General features: G+C 37.8%; 1 protein-coding gene across 3 annotated transcripts in view; it reads right to left on the reverse strand.

Moving 5' to 3' along the window:
• NCALD (neurocalcin delta) overlaps positions 1–15,711 on the reverse strand; it is a 383,045-nt gene that overhangs the window by 137,627 nt on the left and 229,707 nt on the right. For all 3 annotated transcript variants that reach the window (XM_013064753.2, XM_004768878.3, XM_004768879.3), the window contains one exon: positions 13,323–13,409. The gene's annotated coding sequence lies outside the window, so the exon portion shown is untranslated. The remainder of the gene's footprint in view (positions 1–13,322; positions 13,410–15,711) is intronic.

Below are 15,711 nucleotides of genomic sequence, written 5' to 3' on the forward strand. Positions count from 1 at the left end.
TAAAATTCATATTGGTACAACACTATTAAGTAAACTACAGGCTTTATTTGGATTTCTTCAGGGTTTTTTTGTTTTGTTTTGTTTTTTCATTGTTTTGTTGCTGTTCTTCTAGCATACAGCTTAGGATACCATACTGTATTTGTCATGAGCTCTCCTGAGACTCCTCCAGGTTGGGACAGCTTCTGGTCTTGCTCTTCATGACTTTGACACTTTACAAAAGTCCAAGTATTGTACAAACTTTCCTTCAATTTCAGTTCATCTCATGATTAGACTGGGATCAAGGTTCTGGGGAAAGAAGTGCCCTTCTCATTTGCATCATAGCAATGGATACATGATATCGGTATGATTATCAGCAGTGACATTAACCTTGATCACTTGCTTAAGGTGGTGTCTATAAGGCTTACCCAATGAAAATTTTCTCTCTTCCTTTCCGTGTTCTGTTTGTTAGAAGCATGTCATTAAGTCCAGCCTACATGCACAGAAAATTAAGCTCCACCTTCTGGATGAAGAATTATCAAAGAATCTGTGATGTACATCAAAACTACCACAGTCATTAGTAAATACCTGAGAGAAATACATTAAGGCTATGCAAATATTCTCTTTCTCCTTAAATGTCTGCCGACTGATCTTAGGATTCACCAGTGGATCTTGCCCACAGCAATTATTGTTGTGATGTCCTAATGATGATTTTCTATCGCCCACATTTCTTCTACATTTATAGTTTAGAATTCATGTTTAAAAAAATATGCTCTTTCTATTCCATGTATTTATTTAATCATTTATTTATATCACTATGGACTCATGAATATTTATTTTATTCTTTCAGTTATAATCTAATATTATTATTACTTGTTTTTTGGTCACATTGTTCCAGCTTTGTTTATAGAGAACTTTGAGGTTGACTCCTTTATCCTTTTGACATGCTCTATCCTTTAAAAAAAAAAAGAAAAAAAGAAAAAGGTTTTTTTTAGCACTTTCAAACTTTCTAGCATCATAAGGTGCTCCACATTTATCTTGCATGTTCTCTGCCTTAGCTCTACAATCAGCCATTTTTCCAATGATCCCTGGTTTCTTTAATTGGAGAAAGGTATTTAGAAACCAAGATGTGGAAGCTGGGTGCATTCATTTTAGAACCCACATATACACACATATCAATATTAACTTATATGTTACTTGTTTCTATATATAAATATGTACATCTGTGTTTATGAATATATATACAGGCATACATACATATATGTGTATGTATTTGTGTAAATGTACTATAAATATATAAATATATATAGATTTACATATTTCAGTATAAATATAAGATTATACTGAAATCCCCAGAAGTACTCTGAATATAACTGGCCTAATACTGACAACCAGTGTCAATTTAAAGGCTCCACCTTGTCTCTACAGTCCTAGATTAGCAACTGTTATGGGTTGAATTGTGTCCCCACAAAAGACATGTTGAAATCTGAAGCCACAGTACCTCAGAATGATCTAATTTGAAAATGGGGTTGTTGCAGACGTAATTAGTTAAGATGAGGTTATACTGGAATATCCTTAATCTAATATGACTAGAGCCCTTAGAAGAAAAGGAGAAGGTAGAGACACAAAAGAAAGACAGCTATGTGAAGACAGAAGTGGGGATTGGAGTTATAGTGTCACAAACCAAGGAACACCGGAGGCTATGAGAGATGAAAGAAACAAGGAAGTATTCTTCCGTAAAGCCTCTGGAGGGAGCATGGTCCTACCAACACTTTGATGGCAGACTTCTAGCCTCCAGAACTATAAGAGAGTAACTTTCTATTGTTTTAAGTCACCAGTTTGTGATATTTTCTATGGCAGCCCTAGGAAACTAATACAGCACCTATATATTTGACAATATCCCCCCATTGGAATACTAGCTTTTATTGTTTGTTTGTTATGTTAGTCCCCATTCAGTACATCATTAGTTTTTGATGGAGCATTCCATGATTCATTGTTTGTGTATAACACCCAATGCTCCATGCAATACTATTTCCTACCCTTTATATTCTGATAACACACAGATTATCCACTTTACTCCAAAGGCTATCTCAGTTATGTCACATTTAAGACCATCTGGATGCTTCCTAGACCTCTGTCCTTGGTAGCAAAGATAGTATCTTATTTTTTTGTTACATCACTATCACCTGGTTCAGTGCCAGGTAAAGGTGCTCACTAAATGTTTGCCACTTGAACACCTACAGGCCTCCTCTGTCTGTCAACCTATTACAGTATCCAGGAGAGTCTTCTTTCAAATACTGCCCCCCCCCTTTTTCTTTTTGGCCTTAAGATCTACTAGGTAAGGTTCATTCATCTGTCTTTCCTTCCTCCCTTCCTTCTATCCTTCATTTCTCCCTTTCTCCCTCCCTCCTACTGTCCCTACAACCAATATTCACCGAGCACATACCATGCATAGACTAGTTTTAGACATAGAGAATTAACAGTGAACAAAAGAGACAAAAATCCTTGCTACCTTGGAGGCTTACATTCTAATGAGGGAGAAAAATCTAGATTCTGAATGGCAAATTACCTATGTCTAAATGACATATAAGTAGTGGCACAGAATGATAGACTGTACTTTGGGAATGATTCCCATGGGTTACTTAGCCAGCTGTGCTCTGGTAGCTTCCTTCCCCAAACCAAAGCCCTTGGCTGAACAGCTGCACTGTTCTTACTCAATTTTTAAATTATTCTCTTCTCCCTAAGAAGGAGAGGGGGCTGAGGGAGAAGGGGAGAAAACAAACTGGCCAGAAAAAGAGTAGAAAGGAAGGAATGAGAATATTGATTCTCCTACAATGTATTTTTTTTTCCATAAGGAATACTTTTATTATGATGCAAAAGCAATAACTGTTACATCTGAGTCTGAAGAAATTTCTAAACATTTCCTAAATAATTCAGCAGCTTCAGGCATACTGGGTCATATTACACAGTAAAAACCAGAATCCACATATCATTCAATTCTGAACGAACTGACATTTAGAGTTATCATTTTAGCCAACTCAACTTTCCTCTCATTGTATATGATTCCTTCCCCAAACCATGCCTAATGTTCCTACAATGTATTTTAACACCAACCCTTCCTGAGCTGTGTCAGGCCTTACCTATGTTAATGTCTTTGTTATAATTACATCATTAATTGAAAACACAACTAGATGGCTAGACAGAATTGAGAGTTTGCTATGTGCCAGGAAGTGGTCTAGACACTCACCAACTTGATCCCACTTAGTCCCCACCACAATTCTATGAGACAAGTACGATCATTTTTCATTTCACAGATGAAGAGCTGGATGCTCAGAGAGGTAAAATCATTTGCTCTGAATCTCACAGTTAGTAATGGCAGAGTCCAGACACAGATGTCAGTGTGTCAGATTTCCAAGTCCTGACCCTTCCTCCTATTTTTAGGGAACCCTCCCTCTCCAATGGGCGGCACCAGCTGGCCAGAGCTGCCACCCAACGCAACCTTCAAACAAAATTCCTTCCATGAAAATGTTCTTCTCAACAATGGACCCTCTTGCTGACCCTGTCCCTTTCAGCACATCATTGTGAGGATTTCTTTCTTTCTTCCTTTTTTTTTCTGAACTGCTCTGTCCCAATGCTCTGTCTCCCCTGGTTACTGGGGTAACATATCTTGGATGATATCTGCTGGATTTCCTATGGCCATGGCCTCTTTATCTTTCCCAGCACCTCTCAACCTTCTAATTGTCTCCTTATTATTTAAGCCAGCATGAAGCAATTTTCCAAAACATCCAATTAGCAAGTGCACAGAAGGAACTGGGTCCATAATTAATTAGTGACTCTAGGACACAACAAAGCAAAAGTAAAGCCAAGGATGTGGAAAGCATTGAAAACTGAAACTACAGGAAGAAGAGACACACATTCCAGGACCCTTCCCCACGAGGGGCAAAGAATCCAACAATCTGCTCACTCATTCAAATCCCCAAAGCCCCTCCATACATTTTGGGACTGAACAACATCAATCACTGGGTGACAGTCCCAAGTGGAACATCTCCCCTTCAGGATGAATGGCTGCTTCTGTTTTTTTTAGCAGTGAACTGATTCTTTGCCCATTGTTTTCATGAGAGAAGGTCGGCCCCTCTTTCCTCCCACAATTGTTCAAGCCTCTTCAGAGACAATCTTCCCTGCAAGATGGCCCCAACCACAGGATTTCTTGTTCATCAGCAGAACAGAGGCCAAGTTAGAACATCAGGATTTAAGAGTCCAAGCTAGGATGACTGTGGCGGCCAAGAAAGGGAAGACTGTAGAAGAATGCCAGAATTCTCAGATGTACAGTTACTATTCCAATTTGGAGAAGAAAGAATGGCTTTGGTAGAAGCTTATCCAGATACCAGATTCCCCAGACACCAACTCATTCTCAACACACTTGTGAAGTGTAAATGGCAGAGGAGTGCTAGAACTGCTATTAGTGAAAGAGTTACCTTTTCATCAGGAGGAAATAAAGATGATCTCTTTGGGTTTTCTGTGGGGTTACCTTTTTCTTAGGAGGAAATAAGGATTATCCTGTATGGTTTTTGGTTAATATGGACTGTCATTATTGCCTGAAAGGCCAGAGCCAACAAAATAAGAAGTCTGAACGGCATCACAGCAATTTCCCACATCTCACAGGGATGACATCACCACCATCACATACTTGCCAGCAGGGAAAATTAGAAGACTTATATAGAACACTAGAGTTGTAGGAATCTTTCACTATTTTTTCTTACCCATAGCCTAATTTCCTTTTGGCTCTAGACTGAACTAACACTAGCTTTCAGGGCTGATTTCTGTACTTATGGGATTATACCCCAACCCACCCCACCAAGCCACAGTCTGAGCACTTTGATTACTACCATGGCAATGAATATGAGTAAGATAAGATGAAAGGAAAGTGAAAATAGCCCCTAAGACCTTTATAAGACAGACTAGCTGCTGCCACTGCTGCTCAAAAGATGCATGTTGCTAAGCAATGTTGCATTTTCAGTCCTTAATAACTCCATTAGCAACAAAGGATGACCAACTACATTTTGAGATTGATGAGATGCTTTACCTTGCTTCTGTGAATAATCAGCCTCAGCAACCATGGCTCCTAACACAAAGCAAAAATGGTTGTCCTTTGTCCCCTAGCTGGGATGCATATTAGAACTCAGTGGTATATGTCCCTTTGGAAAGTCTAAGGGTTCTCTGCTAACTCATCTTCCGTGGTACTTTAAGTCTTAAAGAAAAAGACATGAATTAATAAATAAGCACACATTCTTTCCCCAAAATGCTACTTCTTGCTTATGATATATATATATATGTAATGAGTGCTTGAAACTGTGAATTTTAAATACCATACCCTCAAAGGTTTGTAGTACCATGACTGTACAAATTATCCATCCTTCTGACTCAAAGATAGTGCTGTTCTGGGGTATTCTATGTGAAGGTGACCAACTCTGCAGACCAGTCCCAGATCTTGTGTTGATAACAACTACCTGTTGGTTTATAGATGCTAGAAAATTGCTCAAAATGAGCTGTCAACTAATGGCGTCTTGCCCTTTTCCTCCAGTTACCCAGAATTCCCAGTTACTAAGTAAGTATTAGAAATAGTCTGCAAGAAAGTAACCTCTTCAGCAGGATTCTACCTATGCAATTCTGGAACTTTTCATCTCCTTAGATAAGCAATGCTGCACAAGAGACACTACGATCTGAAAGAGCAGAATCTTGAGCCAGACTTTCTAAGGTAAATCTCAACTACACAAGTTCCCATTGAGTGCCTTGGGCAAATTCATGTCTTCCTGCCTCTATTTGCAATGATAAAATAAGTTTATATATGCAAATATATGCAAAAATAATATGGTATATGTTTAAAACAGTGTCTTCTTCTGGCCCCTTTTGGCTCTGGAGAGCCAGAATTCGTTTGCAAGAATCTTCAAATACCTCCTTGAAACAGGCAAATACCTATTTGTAAAGGAGGAAAAAAATGACTCCAGAGTGCAACCTTAGGATCTGTATTTGCTGCTTTTATATTTCAGGGGAAGTCACCAATCTAGAGAAGCTAGAAATTGCCAAAATTTGAATTCCTATAACATCAAACTGTTACTAATTATGGTTCTGGTCATATGCCATATGTTTGCCAGAAATAACAAATGTTCCATGGAAAAATACGTGGCTAATAAGGGTGGGAAACACATATAGTAAATGTTCTTGTTTTTCTTGGCCGTTAACTTGAAAATAATGAAATACTCAATGAAAAGTATCCAATTGCAGTGACTTCTTACCACTTCAGAAAGATATTCTTGAGTTACTGAAAGTTAGAAATCTATGTTCAAATAGCATCATCAAATAATTTATTCTGAATATCTTACCTTTTAAATTTTGAAAAATTTAATCTCCCAGGTGTTTTTCCCAATAGAAATTACAGTGGTAGATGTTAAATTAACTCCATGTGATTCTCATTTTCAGAAACACAATTTTAGACTAGTGAAGACTTTCAATGTGTCCCCTTGAGCGTCATGAAGAAAGTCTTTAAATATAGTTTTGTTTTTGTGGGGTTTTCTCCTTCTAGGAATACATTTCTCTCAATTTTTCAGTATTGCTATTTAACAGGCTAAGTGTTTTAGACTTCTTTTAAACTCCTTTTATTTTACTTAAATGAATATGAGTGCAATGAGTTTTTGCAACTACCCAGTGAAAGAAACTTAAATTACTGATCAAGTGCTCTTCACTTACAAAGGCCATACCAGCAGTAGGAAGAAGAGGGTGCATTTTATTTCAGTAGCATTTACACTAAAGAGCAGAATTTTTTTTTTTAAATAAATCAGTCTGGTATTCTCCTTCATTCCTATTTTCTGATATAAGTAAGGCATGATAATCCTGTAGGTGCTAAAAATTGATCAAGATCTGATCCAAGCTACTTTGCAGACAGGTGCTGTTACCTATAACATGATACTTCTACATGTAATATGTGTGCTTACTAGGTGACAGGCAATGTCCAGGGCTAGAATTATAATAACGGAAAAAGCAGACGCAGGCCCTGTCCTCATGGAGCTTATATCTGGGGCAGTGCTGTTTAAAGTGCTGTGGAGCACAGTGACCTCACGAACTATTCTTATCAGACTGCAACAGGGTTAGTATAGATATTGCACATAATTGTTCAGACATTTTTCCAGTAGTTGGACATCACTGCAATACCCAAACGTGTGATTGAGTGAACTCATCTCACTGGATAGAGTACAGATGGGGTACATGCAGAACTGACATAATCAGTTTCCCACAGAGAGGTGTAAGTACTCGTTGTAGATAAGAAGATATGTATTGGCATGTGATGGATTGGAAATTAAAAAAAAAAAAGAAATCTAGCCCTCTCCAAGGATAGTTTGAAAAGCACTAGACTAATGCTTTCTAAGCATTATAGGGAAGAGAGAAAGAGGGATGGAATGGAAGGAAGGAGAAAAGAAGAAAGGGAGAGAGAGAGAGACAGAGACAGAGACAGGGTGGGGTGGAGAAAGGAAGAGAGTTTAATTCCAACTGAGAACATCTGCAAAGCTACATGAAAGAAATGATTCTTAAGCATGAATTTGAATTTCAGAGGTTAGAGATCACAACACAAGAAGAGCTAAGAAGGCAGAAAAGGGCAAGGAGATGCTCGTTATGCAGCTCAGGCCGCCTGGTTCATGGCTGTCAGAGAGCGATATGGAGACAGAAGCAAACGGAGTTAAGAAGATGAATCTGAAAAGGTAGGCTGTAGTCAGTTAGTAGAAAGCTTTGAGCATCAGGAAAAAGAATTAGAAATTTATTTTTGAGACAACGGTAGTTTTTAACTATGACTCAACATGATAGGGAAATAAAAGAAAGCTCTATTTTACAAAATAATACTGGAGTCATTTGAAGTATATGCAATATTTTGAGGCAGGAGGCATTGAGGTAAATAATAACAGTAAAATATAATTTTAAAAACTAGTTTCCCTAATGGTGCCATATATTAGTCACATGTCGAAGTAAATGTATGCAATATTAAGTCTTCCCAGCACCACAGCATAGTAAAACACCACTTCAGAAGACCTAATCATGCGTGATTGAAGTGATTTTCAAATGCCATTCCTTTGCTTAACAGTGACAGAGAGAACGCACACTCTTTCCATTTTCAGAAACTTTGATTAAACCACAGATACTAAGGGAACATTAAACCACTATATTATTGTAATAACTTATACTTAAATGTCAAGTACCATCACCAAAGGACAAAAGAGTGGCACTTTTTTCTCTCTGTTGTTCTAAGCTTCCCATAAAACTACAATTGCACTCATTAAATGTGCCTCATTTAAGTTTCTCTGTGTCCCCAAAAGGCTATTAATTCTGGCAACTGATTGAGCTGGAGTCTTTTTAAGATTCCCATAAATGTATCTTTAAAAAAAAAATAGGTGAGCCACTAAGTAAGTTTTAAACTTTGAGGATAAAATTTTATAACATTGTAACAAATAAAACAAGCATCAAAGTATAGGCACCCTTGCCCCCCCAAGAAACTGTATTGCCATGTTGGGATTTCACATGTTTGACTGAGTAAAAATGTAATTAATTACCCTTCTAAGATTGGTTTCATAATATTATTTTTAATTGTAATGTAAGAACTATAGAACTATAAAGATACCATCCTGTAAAACTGAAAGCTATGCATTTAGGATTGGACATGTTTGCAGTACAACCATAACACAAAGCGAGAAGACAGTGCTGGGAGTCGCTGATTACATGTACTAAGGCATTAGCAATACAAGAGACGACTGCCATGATGGTGGGATTCTACCGGCACCAGAGTGCTCCCAAACATTCTCCACTGCATAGGACAGCCCCTTGTGACAGAATGATCTAGTCCAAAATGTCAACAGAGCTGCAGTTGAGAAACCCTATACTAAAGGACCCAAGGACCCCACTAACATTTCCATTATTCTTCTTGGCATACCTGGAAATAATCACGTTGATTCATGCAATCTGAATATCGGAAATAAAAGACGTTTCCGGAGACTGAAACAGATTATTATTATGCCTCTCTTGGCTCTAATGAACTCTCCTCTGATTTCTGCAAGCAAGACCTGAAGGTGACCTCACACGTGCCCTGGTTTAATTCCATCAATGGTGATACCTTATATGCAGATATGGAAACACTGCCAATCAGGGAATCTTCAAGCAGATCTTCAGAAAAGACTCAAACAAGTTTCCAGCTATGTCTGTTTTTCTGAGTTGTAAGTCACTTATTATTTTAAGATGCATCATCAATTAAATAACAGCTTTTGGGAATGTGAAAATGATATACCTTTCCTTAAATGTAAACATTGATTTTAAGATGTGTATGTTTTTTTGGAGATGGTAAATGTGCAGAATCTACAAAGTATATTAAGTGTATAATAAAACATACCAAGCTCTGTGTTAAAACAAATAGACGCTGACATACTCTCCTTCTTGGATCCTTCTCCATCAATGTTAGCTTCCATTGTTTTCATTTAAGTCTTTTTATTGCTCCCCTTGTCTCCTGCCCACCACTCGAAGACGAGGAGGTAAGGTGCAACATGGGCTGTGGTATCACTAAATCCTCAGAAACAAGTATACAAACCTCACAGCTTCCCTCTCTTATGTCCTCTCTTTAACTGAAATTAAATCTCCAAAATCTTTAACTGAATTAAGTGCCATGAAGAACATCTGTCTAAGCATGGTCTTCGTGCTGCTAGAACATATCAATTTACTTAACTAAACAAAGGAATCACTACACTTAGATACAATACAATAAATATTTGAAATTATTTTTTAAATTTCACCTAAAGACTACCCACACCGCTCATGAACAAACACTACATTAAGACTATACATCTCCTTATTGGCATATTATCTGCTTGTTCCATTAGAATTTAGGAACCATGTGAACAGGAATTTTGTCTTGTGTGCATTGGCTGAATGAGTGAATAAAAGAAAGGATGAATGAATATCACCTCCCAAAGAGCACGGTCGTTATAAAGTCACAAGCTTCTTTTATTTTCACACTAGTGATAGAAGACAATAGGACTCATTCTGTTAGAAACTATTCATGTTCATTCATGTTCTACTAAGTCTTTCATGATCTACCCCTGCCACTTTTCTAGCTTTCCCTCACATCATGTCCCTCTTGCTCTCCAGCAACACTGGCCTGGGTGCAGTTCCCAGTAAGTGCTATGTTCTCTGCTACCCCAGGTTCTCCCAGAACACTCTCCTCCAACCCAACCTCTTCCAATTTCTTCAGGGAAGTCTTCCCTGATGACTACTTACTAAATGTAGTACCTGTATTTTATGGTCTCAGTTTCCCATATTTGGTTTTTTCCCATCATAGTAGTGATCACATTGGTAAAATGTGCACAGTTATTTGATGACCATGTCCGTCGCATCCCACAACACTCAACTGTAGGCAGAAACCCTGCCTGTTTTGTCCCCCCGTTAATATCACCATGATTTAACACAGTGCCTGTCATAGAGCAAGTATTCAATACGTATTTATTGGATGAATGAATGAATTATGTTTCTAGGAACATTATGTTATAGAATACAAAAGTCCAGTTTGGACTGTATCATTCTCCACTAGAGCTAAATTGGTAGGTGCTTTATCAACACTTTTTGGTTAATTGCAATCATTTATCTACTGTCACTAAACAATCTGCTCTTAAGTCTATCTGAAACTAAGTCTACATGTCGCAAAATTGCTAGAAATCAATTGCTCTCTTCCTATTCTTTTTTTCCTCCTACATACTAATAAAAAAGCACCTTGGTTTATTATTTTTTTCCACTGAATTTATTGGCTACTTTTACATTAAGAACATGACTGTGTGGAAAATGGTTGTCAGGGAATCAATTATTTGGATGATCAGTATTGGTCTCTGAAAACATCTGGAAGCATACTTTAATTATCCCCTAGATATTTGGCATCTTGTGTTCTCAGCTTCTGAGATAATCTCTCCTCATGACTGTTCTTGAATGAAAGACATTCTCTTGACACAAAAGGTGGGGGTTTTGTTTTGTTTTGTTTTGTTTTTGTTTGTTTGTTTTGATAGAGGAGAATTTATAGGACATTGAAAATAAAGAGTGGCAAGTTCCCAGGCTAAAAGGATCAAAATCATATTTTTTAAGAGGAGAAGGAAAAGGGTCTTTAGTGCAGAAAGCTATAAAAAATAGAATTCCATGCAAAGTCATGTAACTGAGAAGGTAGTTACATAGGAAGCCTTGGGGAAGTAAGGATTTCTTGAGGATCTAGACGGAATGACTCTAGCCTAAAGGAGCTAAAGAGAGAAACCCAGGTGACAGGAAATCAGAAATCATTGTAAACCTGGGCTTTAGTCATAAACTTCACCTTAAAATAGTTTCTTTGCATATAGCTTTCCTATCTATTGCTATCAAGATCTCTGTCACTAGGTAAGAGTATCTGAAATTCTTGAACAAGATTACAGAAAGCACAGAAAATGGGACAGTATTTGCCAACTTCAGCCATCCAGGTGGAAAGCCTCAGTTAGGAGGTTTAGTCTCCTCATCCCTGCTGTACCCACTCTGCTCTCACGACAACAGTTGTTGCTCCTTCACTGCCTCAAGACTTTTCCTATCAATTTCTCATTCAAATTGTTCTTTTTTGATTCTGGAAGATGCCTTGAATGTGCGGCATGAACTCCTACAGCCTAGCCTCTCTTTGCTCTACAGAAACCAGAGATGAAGTTGAGTGTAGCTGGGGCTCACTCACACAGAGAATCTACAGTAGGGACCTGTCCCCAAGATCACAGAAGAGAGACCTGTATGCTTGAAGAGGGGCAGGGACACCAGAAGCCAATAGCAGACATGTTGATTCTTTGCACCTCCAGGTCAATGGGAATGGTTCTTAAATTAAATCTTAACTCATGCTTTCCTAATGTTTGGGCAAGAACACACATTTTCCTTATTTAGTTTGATGTCAGAAAGATCCAAGGAACTCATGCAATGGCTACTATCATGTTTACAGTTGTGATGATTATAAGTATTTCAACCAGATTATCACAAGAAGAAAGAGCCTCTAGACCTGTCTGATCACTACCAACGTAAAAGCACAATTCTGTCTTGGTCTCCAGGAGAAATATATTGGGGTTTAGGCTCAGTTCTCAATGATATGAAGGAAAAAAAGTTAGAGTTAGTTTAGCATGACTTCAAATATTTCATTACTGTCTTATGTATCTCATTGAAAGGACTGTCCTATCAGATTTGGAATATAGATTTTTTCACTTTCACTTTCTTGTTACATACAGATAAGTCATGTTGTTCATCTAATACCCAAACCAAAGAGACTTAATGGGGATAAACAAAGTGGGATGAAAAAGAGATGAGTCCACTTAAATTTCATTTTACATCAACTTACTTCCTTTCCCTGCCACATCACAAAAATACAAAATAAGGTTCTGTTCTCACCCACATTTACTTTATTTTTGCCATTTGTTCTTCATTTCAAACTACCTGGGCAAGTAAATGTTAGATTAATATTGATACCTTGTTTACAAACAGCCATAAAAAAGTATTACCAGGGTCTAAGCCATATTATTACCTTGCTTATAAATCTTATCTGGCTCTCATCTGGGACCATTAGCATATCTTGAAAAATTTCCAAGAACTTCATATACCAGTAGATTTCCCTTCCTGAAAAGCCAATTTCCTAAATATTCAATGAGATGGCTTTTGAGACCCACCCACATCAACAAATTAGGAAAGTAATGATGTTCCTATCTTAACAGGAAATCCACTACTGCGGGTGCTGCTGCCCTAATTATACCACAATAGAATTTCAAAAGAATTGTTTCTGAGTTAAAAAAAAAAAAAAAATCCCATCTACTTGCTGCACAATATTGGCTTCAATTTTCCACACCGAAAGAGTAGATTTAGAAAGTAAGGAAGGGTACATATATATTGCTTTTTTTCCCCCAAGTAAGAAAGTCAGGTTTTTACTTTCGTGATCATGTCTCCTGTTAGTTTTTTATTTTTAAAGCAAATTTCTCACACTTAAATAAGGTTACCATTTAATCAGAGTCACCACAGAAGAGAACAGATTTTTAAAAAAAAATGAGAACGTGTCATAGTTTTCTTGTCAGTAACATACAAATTCATCAAGAATTAAAGTGGAAATAGATACCTTGTGGCCAAGGTTTAATGGCAGATTAATAAGCTAGCATTTGTTATTTACCAGACAGCAAACATATAAACATGCAACAACCTAGCAGAGATGCAACATTTTTGCATTCTGAATCATAACTTAATAATAACCACAATTTAAAACCCACACATTCAAGAGGTTCAAAAAGGGAACTCACAATGTACAGTCGGGCAGCGTCTTGGGTCACAGAGCCTTCCACAGGATCACGACAGATTTTATCACCAGCAGCTCAAGGGCCCTGCAACTGAGATCACTCATAATTAATAAATATTTTACTTGAACATTTGACAGTTCAGTAAGCATTATGTAAGGCCGGTACTTTTGTTTCTTCTGCAGTTGCCTTTGCAAACAGGAAACAGGAAACACACCTACAAGAACACTGACATATCTTAGCCTAATTGGTTTTTGGCTCAAATTACCCAGGGGCAAATCTTCTATTACAGGGGTGATAAGTACAGTCCCCAAAAGTATGAGACTCAGGTCCTAACCTTTCACAGTTTAAAATCTTCTAGATAGATGCTACGCAGGCCATTTATTACAGAGAGCGACAGGCTCTCTTAGTAACATTCAGACCTTATGACCTTAATCTGGGAAGGACTATAAATCTCAGAATAAACTCATGTATATACCAATATGTATATGTATGAATACATATTATATATGTAATATACAGACAGGTTTGCATATATTACATATATACACATAAATATATACTATATTAATATATTATTTTAAACTATATAGATATATAAGTAATGTATTATTTTACTTTTTTAATATATTAATTTTATTTTTTTTCATGTTCCAAGATTCAATGTTTATGCACCACACCCAGTGCTCCATGCAGTATGCGCCGTGCCCTCCTTAATGCCCACCTCCAGGCTCACCCATCCCCCCACCTCCCTCCCTTCCAAAACCCTCAGTTTGTTTCTCAGACTCCACCATCTCTCATCTTTCATCTCCCCCTCCAATTCACCCCATTTCACTTTTCCTTTCCTTCTCCTAATGTCCTCTTTGTTATTCCTTATGCTCCACAAGTAAATGAAACCATATGATAATTGACTTTCTCTGTTTGATTATTTCACTCAGCATGTCTTCCAGTCCCATCCATATTGATAAAAAATTTGGGTATTTATTCTTTCTGATGGCTGTGTAATATTCCATTGTATATATGGACCATATCTTCTTTATCCATTTGTCTGTTGAAGGGCATCTCGGCTCTTTCCACAGTTTGGCAATTGTGGCCATTGTTGTTGCTATGAACATTGGAGTACCTGCAGGCCTTCTTTTCACTACATCTGTATCTTTGGGGTAAATACCCAGAAGTGCAATTGTAGGGTCACAGAGTAGCTATATTTTTAATTTTGGGGGGAATCTCCACACTCCACACATTGCATTCCCACCAACAGTGTAAGAGGCTTCCCCTTTCTCCACATCCCCTCCAACACTTGTTTCCTGTCCTTTTGATTTTGTCCATTCTAACTGGTGTAAAGTGGTATCTCAGTGGGTTTTTATTTGAATTTCCCTCATGGCTAGTGAGCATTTTTCATGTGTCTGTTAGCCATTTGTATGTCATCTTTGGAGAAGTGTCTGTTCATGTCTTCTGCCTATTTTTTGACATGATTATCTGTTTTTGGGGTGTTGAGTTTGAGATCTTGGATATCAGTTCTTTGTCTGTAGTGTCACTTGTGAATATCTTCTCCCATTCCGTGGGCTGCCTCTTTGTTTTGTTGACTGTTTCCTTCGCTGTACAGAAGCTTTTGATCTTGATGAAGTCCCAAAAGTTCATTTTTACTTTTGTCTCCTTTGCCTTTGGAGACATGTCTTGAAAGAAGTTGCTGTGACTGATGTCAAAGAGGTTACTGCCAATGTTCTATCTAGAATTTTTATGTAATATATTATTTTAAATAACATACATTTTTTTTCCTGGAACATATATGGAAACTATCATGCAGGGATCTTTTGGCTACAAATAACAGAAACCCCCAACTCAAACTCACTTATTCAAATAAATAACAAAACAAGGAAATGTTTTGGTTCATTGAGCTGGGGAAAAAATATCCAGACATAGGGCTGGTTTTGGGAAAACAGAGGTTCACTACATCATTTGATTCTCTGAAATTCCCTTGGCACAGGCATTCTCTGCAGATCCATTTCCACTTCAGGCTGCCGCCCTTTGGTGCAAAAAAAATACTCCCCGTAGGGCACCTGGGTGGCTCAGTGGGTTAAAGCCTTTGCCTTCAGCTCAGGTCATGATCTCAGGGTCCTAGGATCAAGCCCCACATCAGGCTCTCTGCTCAGGAGGGAGCATGCTTCCTCCTCTCTTTTTGTCTGCCTCTCTGCCTACTTGTGATCTCTGTCTGTCAAATAAATAAAATCTTAAAAACAACAACAACAAAAAACCCTCCCTGTAGCAGTTTAAGACTATATATGTGTCCCCCAAGAAGACAGCATCAGCACTTTGGCAGTCCCAGGTTCTGAGGTCTCTCAGATTTCCCATCACTGAATCAGTCACTATACTTTGCTGAATCACTTTGAACTAATCA

The sequence above is a fragment of the Mustela putorius genome, unplaced genomic scaffold (assembly GCF_011764305.1).
Source record: "Mustela putorius furo isolate JIRA1106 unplaced genomic scaffold, ASM1176430v1.1 tig00000228_pilon_pilon_pilon, whole genome shotgun sequence".
In the NCBI taxonomy this organism is placed as follows: Eukaryota; Metazoa; Chordata; class Mammalia; order Carnivora; family Mustelidae; genus Mustela; species Mustela putorius.